Source organism: Tursiops truncatus, chromosome 5, assembly GCF_011762595.2.
Source record: "Tursiops truncatus isolate mTurTru1 chromosome 5, mTurTru1.mat.Y, whole genome shotgun sequence".
NCBI lineage: Eukaryota > Metazoa > Chordata > Mammalia > Artiodactyla > Delphinidae > Tursiops > Tursiops truncatus.
Genome location: NC_047038.1, coordinates 110,913,050 through 110,925,550, shown reverse-complemented (window position 1 = coordinate 110,925,550; position 12,501 = coordinate 110,913,050). Strand labels below are relative to the sequence as shown.

The window sequence follows — 12,501 nt, the reverse complement described above, 5'->3', positions numbered from 1 at the left end:
TCATTAGGTCCTATTTGTTTATTTTTGTTTTTATTTCCATTTCTCTAGGAGGTGGGTCAAAAAGGATCTTGCTGTGATTTATGTCATAGAGTGTTCTGCCTATGTTTTCCTCTAAGAGTTTGATAGTTTCTGGCCTTACATTTAGGTCTTTAATCCATTTTGAGCTTATTTTTGTGTATGGTGTTAGGGAGTGTTCTAATTTCATACTTTTACATGTACCTGTCCGGTTTTCCCAGCACCACTTATTGAAGAGGCTGTCCTATCTCCACTGTACATTCCTGCCTCCTTTATCAAAGATAAGGTGACCATATGTGCGTGGGTTTATCTCTGGGCTTTCTATCCTGTTACACTGATCTATATTTCTGTTTCTGTGCCAGTACCATACTGTCTTTTTTTTTTTTTTTAACATCTTTATTGGGGTATAATTGCTTTACAATCGTGTGTTAGTTTCTGCTTTATAACAAAGTGAATCAGTTATACATATACATGTGTTCCCATATCTCTTCCCTCTTAGTACCGTACTGTCTTGATTACTGTAGCTTTGTAGTATAGTCTGAAGTCAGGGAGCTTGTTTCCTCCAGCTCCATTTTTCGTTCTCAAGATTGCTTTGGCTATTCGGGGTCTTTTGTGTTTCCATACAAATTGTGAACTTTTTTGTTCCAGTTCTGTGAAAAATGCCATTGGTAGTTTGATAGGGATTGCATTGAATCTGTAGATTGCTTTGGGTAGTATAGTCATTTTCACAATGTTGATTCTTCCAATCCAAGAACATGGTATATCTCTCCATCTGTTTGTATCATCTTTAATTTCTTTCATCAGTGTCTTATAATTTTCTGCATACAGGTCTTTTGTCTCCTTAAGTAGGTTTATTCCTAGATAGGTAGGTTTATTCCTAGAAATTTTATTCTTTTTGTTGCAGTGGTAAATGGGAGTGTTTTCTTAATTTCACTTGCAGATTTTTCATCATTAGTGTATAAGAATGCTAGAGATTTCTGTGAATTAATTTTGTATCCTGCTACTTTACCAAATTCATTGATTAGCTCTAGTAGTTTTCTGGTAGGATCTTTAGGATTCTCTATGTATAGTTTCATGTCATCTGCAAACAGTGACACCTTTACTTCTTCTTTTCCGATTTGGATTCCTGTTATTTCTTTTTCTTCTCTGACTGCTGTGGCTAAAACTTCCAAAACTATGTTGAATAAGAGTGGTGAGAGTGGGCAACTTTATCTTGTTCCTGATCTTAGTGGAAATGGTTTCAGTTTTTCACCATTGAGGAGAGTGCTGGCTGTGGGTTTGTCATATATGGCCTTTATTATGTTGAGGAAAGTTCCCTCTCTGCCTACTTTCTGCAGGGTTTTTATCATAAAAGGGTGTTGAATTTTGTCAAAAGCTTTCTCTGCATCTATTGAGATGATCATATGGTGTTTTTCCTTCAGTTTGTTAATATGGTGTATCACGTTGAGTGATTTGCGTATATTGAAGAATTCTTGCATTCCTAGGATAAACCCCACTTGATCATGGTGTATGATCCTTTTAATGTGCTGTTGGATTCTGTTTGCTAGTATTTTGTTGAGGATTTTTGCATCTATGTTCCTCAGTGATATTGGCCTGTAGTTTTCTTTCTTTGTGACATCTTTGTCTGCTTTTGGTATCAGGGTGATGGTGGCTTCGTAGACTGAGTTTGGGAGTGTTCCTCCCTCTGCTGTATTTTGGAAGAGTTGGAGAAGGATAGGTGTTAGCTCTTCTCTGAATGTTTGATAGAATTCACCTGTGAAGCCATCTGGTCTTGGGCTTTAGTTTTTTGGAAGATATTTGATCACAGTTTCAATTTCAGTGCTTGTGATTGGTCTGTTCATATTTTCTATTTATTCCTGGTTCAGTCTCAGAAGGTTGTATTTATCTAGGAATTTGTCCATTTCTTCCAGGTTGTACATTTTATTGGCATAGAGTTGCTTGTAGTAATCTCTCATGATCCTTTTTATTGCTTCAGTGTCAGTTGTTACTTCTCCTTTTTCATTTCTAATTCTATGAATTTGAGTCTTCTCCCTTTTTCTCTTGATGAGTCTGGCTAATGGTTTATCAATTTTGTTTATCTTCTCAAAGAACCAGCTTTTAGTTTTATTGATCTTTGCTATCATTTCCTTTATTTCTTTTTCATTTATTTCTGATCTGATCATTATGATTTCTTTCCTTCTGCTGAACTTGGGGTTTTTTTCTTCTTCTTTCTCTAATTGCTTTAGGTGCAAGGTTAGGTTGTTTATTTGAAATGTTTCCTGTTTCTTAAGGTAGGATTGTATTGCTATAAACTTCTCTCTTAGAACTGCTTTTGCTGAATCCCATAGGTTTTGGGTCGTCGTGTCTCCATTGTCATTTGTTTCTAGGTATTTTCTGGTTTCCTCCTTGATTTCTTCCGTGATCACTTCGTTATTAAGTAGTGTATTGTTTAGTCTCCATGTGTTTGTATTTTTTACAGACCTTTTCCTGTAATTGATATCTAGTCTCATAGTGTTGTGGTCGGAAAAGATACTTGATACGATTTCAATTTTCTTAAATTTACCAAGGCTTGATTTGTGACCCAAGATATGATCTATCATGGAGAATGTTCCATGAGCACTTGAGAAAAATATGTATTCTGTTGTTTTTGGATGGAATGTCCTCTAAATATCAATTAAGTCCATCTTGTTTAATGTATCATTTAAAGCTTGTGTTTCCTTATTTATTTTCATTTTGGGTGATCTGTCCATTGGTGAAAGTGGGGTGTTAAAGTTCCCTACTATGATTGTGTTACTGTCGATTTCCCCTTTTATGGCTGTTAGTATTTGCCTTATGTATTGATGTGCTCCTATGTTGGGTGCATATATATTTACAATTGTTATATCTTTTTCTTGGATCGATCCCTTGATCATTATGTAGTGTCCTTCTTTGTCTCCTGTAATAGTCTTTATTTTAAAGTCTATTTTGTCTGATATGAGAATTGGTACTCCAGCTTTCTTTCGATTTCCATTTGCATGGAATATCTTTTTCCATCCCCTCACTTTCAGTCTGTATGTGTCACTATGTCTGAAGTGGGTCTCTTGTAGACAGCATAAATATGGGTTTTGTTTTTGTATCCATTCAGCCAGTCTGTGTCTTTTGGTGGTAGCATTTAATCCATTTACATTTAAGGTAATTATCAATATGTATGTTCCTATTCCCACTTTCTTAATTGTTTTGGGTTTGTTATTGTAGGTCTTTTCCTACTTTTGTGTCTCATCCTAGAGAGGTTCCTTTGGCATTTGTTGTAAAGCTGCTTTGGTGGTGCTGAACTCTCTCAGCTTTTGCTTGTCTGTAAAGGTTTTAATTTCTCCATCAAATCTGAATGGGATCCTTGCTGGGTAGAGTAATCTTGGCTGTAGGTTTTTCTCCTTCATCACTTTAAATATGTCCTGCCACTCCCTTTTGGCTTGCGAAGTTTCTGCTGAAAGATCAGCTGTTAACCTTATGGAGATTCCCTTGTGTGTTATTTGTTTTTTTTCCTTGCTGCTTTTCATATGTTTTCTTTGTATTTAATTTTTGATGGTTTGATTAATATGTGTCTTGGCATGTTTCTCCTTGGATTTATCCTGTATAGGACTCTCTGTGCTTCCTGGGCTTGATTAACTATTTCCTTTCCCATATTAGGGAAGTTTTCGACTATAATCTCTTCAAATATTTTCTCAGTCCCTTTCTTTTTCTCTTCTTCTTATGGGGCCCCTATAATTCGAATGTTGGTGGGTTTAATGTTGTCCCAGAGGTCTCTGAGACTGTCCTCAGTTCTTTTCACTCTTTTTTGTTTATTCTGCTCTGCAGTAGGTTATTTCCACTGTTTTATCTTCCAGGTCACTTATCCATTCTTCTGCCTCAGTTATTCTGCTATTGATCCCTTCTAGAGTATTTTTAATTTCATTTATTGTATTGTTCATCATTGCTTGTTTCCTCTGTAGTTCTTGTAGGTCCTTGTTAAATGTTTCTTGCATTTTCTCTATTCTATTTCCAAGACTTGGGATCATCTTTACTATCATTATTCTGAATTCTTTTTCAGGTAGACTCCCTATTTCCTCTTCATTTGTTTGGTCTGGTGGGTTTTTACCTTGCTCCTTCATCTGCTGTGTGTTTTTCTGTCTTCTCATTTTGCTTATCTTACTGTGTTTGGGGTCTCCTTTTTGCAGGCTGCAGGTTCGTAGTTCCCGTTGTGTGCCTGTCCCCAGTGGCTAAGGTTGGTTCAGTGTGTTGTGTAGGCTTCCTGGTGGTGGGGACTAGTGCCTGTGTTCTGGTGGATGAGGCTGGATCCTGTCTTTCTGGTGGGCAGGTCCACGTGTGGTGGCGTGTTTGGGGTGTCTGTGGCCTTATGATTTTAGGCAGCCTCTCTGCTAATGGGTGGGGTTGCGTTCCTGTCTTGCTAGTTGTTTGGCATAGGGTGTCCAGCACTGTAGCTTGCTGGTCGTTGAGTGAAGCTGGGTGCTGGTGTTGAGATGGAGATCTCTGGGAGATTTTCGCCATTTGATATTACGTGGAGCTGGGAGGTCTCTTGTGGCCCAGTGTCCTGAATTCTGCTCTCCCACCTCAGAGGCACAGCCCTGACTCCTGGCTGGAGCACCAAGAGCCTTTCATCCACACGGCTCAGAATAAAAGGGAGAAAAAGTAGAAAGAAAGAGGATAAAATAAAATAAAATAAAGTAAGATAAAATAAAGTTATTAAAATAAAAAGTAATTATTAAAAATTTTTTTAAAGTAAAAAAAAAACGGATGGACAGAACCCTAGGAAAAATGGTGAAAGCAAAGCTATACAGACAAAATAACACACAGAACATACACATACACACTCACAAAAAGAGAAAAAGGGAAAATTATCATGTCTCCCAAAGTCCACCTCCTCACTTTGGGATGATCCGTTGTCTATTCAGGTATTCCACAGATGCCCGTACATCAGGTTGATTGTGGAGCTTTAATCTGCTGCTCCTGAGGCTGCTGGGAGAGATTTCCCTTTCCCTTCTTTGCTCGCACAGCTCCCGAGGTTCACCTTTGGATTTGGCCCCGCCTTTGCGTGTAGGTCGCCTGAGGGCGTCTCTTCACGCCCAGACAGGACGGGGTTAAAGGAGCCGCTGATTCGGGGGCTCTGGCTCACTCAGGTCGGGGGGAGGGAGGGGTACGGATGCGGGGCAAGCCTGCGGCAGCAGAGGCCGCCATGACGTTGCAGCAGCCTGAGGCGCGCCGCACGTTCTCCCGGGGAAGTTGTCCCTGGATCATCACGGGGCCCTGGCAGTGGCGGGCTGCACAGGCTCCCAGGAAGGGGGCTGTGGAGAGTGACGTGTGCTCGCACACAGGCTTCTTGGTGGCGGCAGCAGCAGCCTTAGCGTCTCAGGCCCGTCTCTGGGGTCCGCGCTTTTAGCCGCGGCTCGCGCCCGTCTCTGGAGCTCCTTTAAGCAGCGCTGTTAATCCCCTCTCCTTGCGCACCAGGAAACAAAGAGGGAAGAAAAAGTCTCTTGGCTCTTCGGCAGCTCCAGACTTTTTCCCGGACTCCCTCCCGGCTAGCCGTGGCGCACTAACCCCCTGCAGGCTGTGTTCACGCTGCCAACCCCAGTCCTCTCCCGGCGCTCCGACCGAAGCCCGAGCCTCAACTCCCAGCCCCGCCCGCCCCGGCGGGTGAGCAGACAAGCCTCTCGGGCTGGTGAGTGCCGGTCGGCACCGACCCTCTGTGTGGGAATCTCCCCGCTTTGCCCTCCGCACCCCTGTTGCTGTGTTCTCCTCCACGGCGCGGAAGCTTCCCCCCTCCGCCACCCGCAGTCTCCGCCCGCGAAGGGGCTTCCTAGTGTGTGGAGACCTTTCCTCCTTCACGGCTCCCTCCCACTGGTGCAGGTCCCGTCCCTATTCTTTTGTCTCTGTTTTTTCTTTTTTCTTTTGCCCAACCCAGGTACGTGGGGAGTTTCTTGCCTTTTGGGAGGTCTGAGGTCTTCTGCCAGCGTTCAGTAGGTGTTCTGTAGGAGTTGTTCCACGTGTAGATGTTATTTGTGATGTATCTGTGGGGAGAAAGGTGATCTCTGCGTCTTACTCTTCCGCCATCTTCCTCAAGTGCCAAAGAAGATGTTTTTAGCCACTGTTTGAGATTTTTTTTCTTAACCTTTTAAGTACAGTCAGTCCTCTGTATCCTCAGGTTGGTCCCACATTCACGGATTCAACCAACCGTGGATGGTGTAGGTTGTTTACGGTCCACAGTTGGTTGAATCTGTGGAAACTGAGGCCAGACTGTAGAACATGAGCATCTGCCGATTTTGATGTCCAAAGTGGGTCCTGGAACCAATCCCCTGCTTATGCTGAGGGACGACCTTATTATTATCCCTGTTCTAGAAGGGGGTAAAATGAAGACTAAATCTTTGTGCTTATATTTAGTTTGCCACTGGTAGTGAGTAACTGGTTTAGATGAGGATTATGGTAATATCTCATTAGCCCCAACCCTGGGATTGGAGTGTACACTTCCTGATGATATTGACATCTTATGTGGTTTTGGTCATTGCAGTATCTCAGCATCTAGAGCTAACTCTGTCACTCAAATATGAGAGCAGAGGTTCTAAACTGGGGGTGACTTTGGCACTCTCCAGCCCTACTCCAGGGCTCTTTGGCAATATTTGGAGACATTTTTGGTTGGCAGGATTCCTGAAGAGGGATGCTGCTGGCATCTAACGCGTGGAGACCAGGGATGGACAGCTGAACATCTGCAGTGCGCGAGACGGCCCTCCCCTGTCCCCAGATGTCCAAAATGTCAGTAGTGCTGAGGTTGAGAAGGCCTGTATTAGACGGATGAAGGACAGAATGGGTGAAGGATATAAAAGTAAAATAAATGTCCTATATTAATCTGACCAGCAGAGGATGGTGCCTTGCCAGGAGGTAGCTTTAAACCCAGTTTACTGTTTTTTAAGCTTATGCCTAGTACAGTTCAAAATGATTTGGTTATTGGTTGGAAGCTAAGGGCAAAAATCCACTTCTTTTGTAGTAAATTGCATGTGTGTTTTTTCCTACTTCACATGATTCTTTCTTCCCTTGTTGGGGGAATTAGTTTAATAAACTAGAGGATCTTTTTCTGCAATACATACAGTTTCTTTCTGGTTCTTTTTTTTTTTTTTTTTTCTTGCAGTACGCGGGCCTCTCACTGTTGTGGCCTCTCCCCTTGCGGAGCACAGGCTCCGGACGCGCAGGCTCAGCGGCCATGGCTCACGGGCCCAGTCGCTCCGTGGCATGTGGGACCTTCCCATACTGGGGCACAAACCCGCGTCCCCTGCATCGGCGGGCGGACTCCCAACCACTGCGCCACCAGGGAAGCCCTCTTTCTGGTTCCTTATACTCTCTGAAGTTAGTTCCTTCTTGTCTCTGGTCTTGTGTTACTTTTTCTGTTTTTTTCTCTTTACATTGCTTCATCCTATTGAATTTCACTTTTAAGCAAGCATTGCCTACAGAAGAACATTAGGAGATGCTATTATTGTATAACTTCACTCCTAACAATACACACAGGCTGCCTGAAGGTGATAAAGTGATTATCATAAAATGGCAGATGCCTTGGGAGAGTTGAAAGTTAGGTTGCTGTTCCCTTCCCCTATGTTATTTTTAGCAACTGAAGATGCAGTAATCAGGATTTAATAAGTTTTCTGGTGATGCACCAAAGAGGAGAAAACTGAGGTTTTTATTTACCTTCATTTTGGCTACCTGGTTACGGTCAAGCAAGGGTGTTTCTTTTAGCACAAGAGGTAATACAGTGTGATGGTTTGGAGCATGGGCTCTGGAGCCAGCCTGCCTGGGTCACTTACGGCACAATGACGCGAAGCTGAATATAGCTTTTCTCACCAAAGAAGCTGTTGCCCTTGAATTCTTTTCGCTGCAAATATTGGATCGGAGGTTGGAAATAGATGAAGGGAAATAGCCAAACATCCCCATCCCCCCTCCGTCCCCCAACAAACACTAAACTAAAATGAGCAAAGCCTCCAGGGTCTGGGAGGTAGAAAAAGATGTGCGATAGATACATGTATGGCATCTCCTGTCATCTTCTTCTGACTTGAGGCGAAGTTTTTTTTTTTTTAAGCTAAAACGAGGGTTGGATTCCAGCCCTCTGGTTGATTTCCCATCTGTTCCGACCATAATTTTGATTTCCGGTCATGTGTTCATTTCAGCATTTTCCCATTGTCAGGGGAGAGATGAGCTATTTTGTGAGGTTTGTAGTAAAATGATTTTACCTGGAAGAAACTTCTAAGCCTGGAAATGAGAATGGGACTTTTGGGGAAGAAAATGCCACTCTAGTAAATATTATGCTTTATACCCCTAGACAGAGCCCGTTGAGAGGTAGGTCATGTTGGGTGAGAAGCCGACAGGTATGATGACTCAATATAATTAATTTTGTATGGGGAACTTGTCATTTTTATTACTGCTTCCCCAACATTAACAATACTTAATATTTTTTTATGCTGCATTGCCTGGCTAGACATACAGCAGTGATATAAGCAGCACGTAGAAGATACCTAGATACAAATTCATTTTTATTGGAAAAGAAATGCTCTCTATGGGGTTTCTGAGTGTTCTCATTTTTCCCCCTTTCTTTTCGAAACCCTTTAACTTTTATTCTCTGACAGATTAGCATTTTCCTTCATCGCTACTTCCTGCTTGTTCGAGTTTTGAAACAAAACCAAAGGTTTCCTTCTGATTGCCTCTTCTTTTTCTTTATTTAGTCTGTGGTGTAATTCATTTTATTTTTCTTTCCTAAATGAGAGTCTAGAGGATGAAGGGGAGGAAGAGAGGAAATAAAAGAACAGTTTTTTCTTCACTAGTGCTTTTAAGTTTTAGTATCGGCCTCTACAGCTGTCATTTCATGTGCATGCGTGCACATGTGTGTGTCCGTGTGTGTCCTGCAGCATCAAAGGCTGTATGTAAGATAAAATGGTGGCTACTAGGGGATGGTGGAGGGATAAGATTGATGGTGTATAAGGTACAAACTTGTAATGAGTAGTAAATAGACCCTAGAGATCTAAGGTACAGTATAATGAATGTAGACAATAATAGTACACTATAATTATGTAATGTGATAAATATTGACACATCGGTGATATCACGATATATAAATGTATCAAAATAATAGGCTGTACACCTTAAACTTACCCAATGTTCCAAGTGAAATTTATTCAATAAAAAATTGTATGTAGGGAACATAATCTGTAAATTTGTTTTTCCATTTTGTTGAAGTTTTATTGACGTGTAACTGACGTACAATAAACTGCATATATTTATAGTACACATTTTGATAAGTTTGATGTGTGTGTACATCTGTGAAGCCATCACCAAAATCAAGTGGCTGAACCCTCCCATCACCCCCAGAGTTTCCTCAAGCCACTTTGAACTCCCTGTCTCTCACTTTTCTCTTCTCATTCCCTCATCCCTGGGCAAACCACTGGTCTGCTTTCTGTCATTATACATTAATTTGCACTTCCTATAATTTCATATAAATGGAATAACATAGCATGTACTTTTTAAAATCTGGGTTCTTTCACTCAGCATAATTACAGATTCACCTGTGTTGTAGCAAGGACCAATAGTTCATTCCTTCTCAATGCTAACTAGTGTTCCATTTTATAGATACACCACAAATTTCTGTTTTATCCATTTACCTGTTAATAAATATTTGGGTTGTTTATAGCTTTTGGCTGTTATAAATAAAGCTACTAAAAACTTTTGTGTACAAATCTTTGAGTGAACGTAGGCTTTCATTCCTTTTGGGTAAATCCTAAGAGTATAATGCCTGGATTGTACGATAGGTGTATGTTTAACTTTTGGGGAAACGGACAAACTTTTTTCCAAAGTGGTTGTTTTTCGTTACATTTCCACTTACGATGTACAAGAGTTCCATTTCCTTTATACATCCTTGCCAAATCTTGATATTTCGGATACAAGTCTTTAGATAATGTGCTTTGCAGATGTTTTCTTCATGACTTCCTGGCTTGTATTTTCATTCCCTTAAAAGTGCCTTGCAAAGAGCCTTTAAAAATTTTGATGAAGTTGAATTTACTAGTTTTTATGGACTGTACTTTATGGATTGTGCTTTTGCCTAATCCAAAGTCACAAAGATTTTATGTTTTCTTCTAGAAGTTTTATAGTTTTAGGTTTTACACTTAGATCTATGATCTATTTTAAGTTAGTCGTTGTGTAAGATATAGAATATGGATCCAAGTTCACTTTTGAATATGGATGTCCAGTTGTTTCAGTACCATTTGTGGGAAAAACTATCCTTTCTCCACTGAATTGTCTATTGTTTACTAGTATGGTGAGTTGCATTGATTTTAATTTAATATTAAGGCAGTTACATTTCTGTGATAAACCCAGCTTGGTCATGATGTATTATCCTTTTATTTATCTTGTTGAATTCCAGTTGCTAACGTTTTATTTAGAATAGTTGCATCTACATTCATGAGTAATACCGGTCTGTAGTTTTCTTATAATGTATTTAATTTTGGTACTAAGGTAAATGCTGACATCAAAGAATCAGTTAGAAAATATTCCCTCTTCTATTTTCTGGAAGGATTTGCATAGAATTGGTATTATTTCTTTTTTAACTGTTTGATAGAATTTATCAGTGAGTCATTTGGGCCTAGAGCTTTCTTATTGGCAGGATTTTTAACTACAAATTCATTTTCTCTAATTGATATGGGTTACCTGTTTCTCAGGTTACCTATTTCTTTTGGAGTGAGACTTAGTAGTTTGTGTCTTTTGAGACATTTGTCCATTTCATCTAAACTGTTGAATTTGTGGGCATGAATATTTTCATAATATTTTATTTTCTTTGTAATACTTTAGAACCTGGAGTGATTCTTCAGTCGCCTCTATTACTTCTGATTGGTGATTTGTGTTTTCTTTTATTTCCTAATTATTATGGCTAGACTTACCAACTTTATTGATTTTTTCGAAGAACCAGTTTTTGGATTTATTTATTTTCTCTGTTTCTGTTTGTTTGTTTTCTGTTTAATTGATTTCTGCTCTGATCTTGGTTTCTGTTTTTCTGCTTATTTTGGGTTTAATTTACTTTCTTTTTGGCTGTTTAAGGTAGGAAGTTTAAGACCTTTCTTTTTTCTAACATAGGTACTTAGTGGTATAAATTTACCACCAAACACTGCTTTACCAACATCCCTTAAATTCTGATATGTTGTATTTTCATTTTTGTTTCATTTCAGAATACTTCCTGATATTCCTTTCTTTGAGGTTTTCTAGATATCTCTGTTATTGATTTCTAATTTAATTTTTACTGTAATCAGAGAAATACCCTGTATAAATTGAACCCTTTTAAATTTATGGAGATTTGTTTCATGGTCCAGGATCTCTTTATCTTGATAAATGCTTCATATGCACTGGGAAAGAATGTGTCTTCTGTTGCTTTTGGATGGCGTTTCATTTAGGTGATGGACGTACCAGTCAGGTGAAGTTGGTTGATAGCTTTGGTCAAATCTTCTCTATCCTAACTGATTTTGTCTACTCGTTCTATCAGTTATTGAGACACAGAGGTATTTAAGTCTCTGGCCATATTTGTGGATTTGTCTATTTCTCCTTGCAGTTCCATCCATTTTTGCTTCCTGGATTTTGAAGCTCCTGTTATTAGACCCACTAACATTTAGGATTGTTACAAAAAACAAACAGCCATTTAGGATTATTATGTCTTCTTGATGAATTGACCTCTTTATCAATATGAAATGACCTTCTTTATCCCTGGCATTTTTTGGGGGCTTTTGCATATGTTTAAAATTTTTTTGTGTGTGTATCTTTGATGTCTTTTTTTTTAAGCATTTGAAGAGGAGTTTCTGGGCTACGTGATTTAAACCTTTCAAAAGTTTTTATCTTTCATCTTGCCAGATTGCCCTCCAGAAGGGCTGTGCAGATTGATAACTTGTCTTAGTGTTCTTTAGGTGTTTATAGAGTCTGGAGATCTCGTCTTTTAAAATTTAAGATATGTATAAATGTTGATTGAACTGTAACATTCTGTTGACCACAGGATAAAAATCTACCATTTATGTAATCTGTTTGTAGAAAATTAAAATGATATGGGTGTTTTTTAAGTTGTCATCAATTTTATTTCATTTCTCTGTTATTTCATAGGCATACATCAATATTGGATATCATATTTTTATAATAGAGATGTAAGAGAAGAGGACTGGAGGGACTTCCCTGGTGGTCCAGTGGTTAAGAATTCACCTTCCAGTGCAGGGGGTGTGTGTTCAGCACCTGGTCGGGGAGCTAAGATCCCACGTGCCTCATGGCCAAAACAAAAACAAAAACAAAAACAAAACAAAACATAGAAACAGTATTATAGCAAATTCAATAAAGACTTTAAAAATGGTCCACATCAAAAAAATCTTAAAAAAAAAAAGAGGACTTGATTTCTTTAAATTTGTTTAATCTTTTCCATATTTTTTTTGTGGCATCCAGTTAATATCCTAGAGGTGATTTTCAAAATTATATGTTTAT

General features: G+C 39.4%; 1 protein-coding gene across 6 annotated transcripts in view; it reads left to right on the top strand.

The window, feature by feature from the left end:
* The window catches only part of ARHGAP10 (Rho GTPase activating protein 10), a 326,473-nt gene that overhangs the window by 206,792 nt on the left and 107,180 nt on the right, over positions 1-12,501 (top strand). The gene's annotated exons all lie outside the window — the stretch shown is intronic.